We start from the raw sequence: 2,500 nt of genomic DNA, 5'->3' as shown, positions 1-2,500 counted from the left end.
ACACACACACACACACACACACACACACACACACACCACACACACACCACACACACACACCACACACACACACACACACACCACACACACACACACACACACCACGCGCACACACACACACACACACACACACACACAAACACACACACCCACACACCCACCCACACACACACACAAACACACACACACACACACACACACACACACGCATGAACGCTCTCAAGTCATGATGTGAAGTGAAGTGATGGGTCTCAGAGCTCCGCGGGGTGTAGCATTTGGAATATTCCGGTGTTGTTGTTTTTGGGGGTGGAGAAAAACTTCCGCTACGCACAATCTGCTAATCCCCCCCCCCTCCCCTTCCTCCCCCTCATACCCCTCTGTCACCGGGAGTCACTGCTCCAATTACCGGGACCCCCTGCTGGGAGAGGGTGACTTTTATTTATATTTAAAAATGTCTTCTTTTTATTTTTTTTAAACCACTGTGAGCAACAACACACCCCGTGTCTAAACGAGACCCCGTTCGCCGAGGATCAACTCCGCAGGATTTTCACTCACATTTCTCTACTCTTTCTCTTCTGCTTGTTGTGCTGCACGTCATGTGTGCTACTTTGTAGACTTTTTTTCTGCCTGCAACTTTCCCCCAAAGTGGAGCAGCAGAGATCTGCTGAGGTGGTGATATAGTATATTACAGTGTGTGTTATATTAGAGGACGAGGTGTCTATAGGCAGAGCCTCACCTGAGAATCTCCTTGTGGATGGAAAACGCTATTTCATCACTCTGAGTGGACGGGACCTGGGTGGTGTGTTCCCTCTTGGGGGTCTTTCACCCTGGTACATTGAGCTCATGTCTTAACACTAGAACAGCCAGGGGTGTTGTTGTGAGTACAATGTGAGTACATTTTTTAAAATATCTTTGTACTCGATCACATTTCAGGACCCTCCTTTCATGACTTTTCCTAGATATGTGCGTTCTACCACCCAGTATCCTTACATTTTCAAAATCACATCAGGATAAGCTAGTATGAAGCTATTTTGCAGTTTTTCTGTGTAAGAGGCAGGCTAATTTACAAGCGGCCAACTAGTGGTCGTTGTGTGTAAATAGCAGCGTTCCATTGTAAAGACTATGGTCATTTGACCCCCCTTGGTGTCACGTCTTTAACCTTCCCCCTTGGTGTCACCTATTTTACCTGTCACCTTTGTTACCTTCCCCTTGGTGTCACGTCTTTAACCTTCCCCCTGGTGTCACCTCTCTTCCCTTCCCCCAGACAAGAGCACCTGCTCCTGGCTCAGAGGCTAGTCTGGGAGCAGCATTCCTCAGTGTTGGCCTCCTCTGCCTCCTCTGTTTCCTGGTCCCGTCACAAGAATGCTGCCGCTTCACATTTCTTCGCTAGCCTTGGTTACAGACGTGTGGCAGTGTGTGTTGACGCGTTGCTATCTGTGTGTGTGTGTGTGTGTGTGTGTGTGTGTGTGTGTTTCTGTCCCAGTAGCTACACATGTGGCAGTGTGTGCTACTGTGTTGCTGTCTGTCTGTGTCTGTGTGCAGGTGTGTGTGTGTGTGTGTGTGTGTGTGTGTGTGTTACTGTCCCGGTAGTCACGCGTGTGTTGTGGTTCCCCTCCAAACACAGATGGAGTGTGGGTAAACACAGACAGGGAGGCCGTGGCCGGGTCAACAGCAGGGCAGGGGTAACCTCCACTGTCTCTACTGCTGACAGAAGCCAAGACACACACACACACACACACACACACACCTACATACTGTACACCCACACACACGCACACACACCTACATACCATACACACACACACACACACAAACAAGCTGTGTTAGTTGACTACCATTGTGTCATTGATTTTCAACAACGCGGAAATGTATTCATATTCTTCGACAGAAAAGTCTGAACATTAAATCGGATGCCGATCGGACCAAAACACTAGACCGTGTCACAAATGTGTTTTCCTACGAACACTGAGGTGTGAGATATAAACAGGTCAGGTCATCGTAGGTTGTGTTCCCTTGAATGAAGTTATCAGGTCTCCGGCTCAGTAACTCACTGTCTTTTGAATGATCAGACCTTCTTCTTGCCAGTTCGAAGAAGAAGAAGAAGAAGAAGAAGAAGAAGAACAAGAACAAGAAGAAGAAGAAGAAGAACAAGAAGAAGAACAAGAAGAAGAAGAAGAAGAAGAAGAAGAAATCATCAAAGAAAGAAAGCCGAAACATGAAACATGAACAATGGACAGAGTTTCGGTTGGTCTTCAAGTACCATCGAAGATCTTGAATAATCAAGACAGACCAAAACACTAGACGGTGTCACAAACGAGTGGTGCTGTACCCCCCTTGTTTGTCCCAAGACTTCCTGGGTGTAGTGGAGGCCGACTGGAGAGGGAGGGAGGCTGCTGCTCCGGCTTGGTCCTCAGCTCGGCCCAGTGACCGTCGGTCCGTGGGTTTCTAGAAGCTTCCTTGCTGTGGTTGCCTGAAGCACGGCGAGCTCTATAAATACTGT

This window comes from Nansenia antarctica, assembly GCF_963989245.1.
Source record: "Nansenia antarctica genome assembly, chromosome: 9".
NCBI classification, from domain to species: Eukaryota; Metazoa; Chordata; class Actinopteri; order Argentiniformes; family Microstomatidae; genus Nansenia; species Nansenia antarctica.
This window is presented reverse-complemented; position numbering follows the sequence as displayed.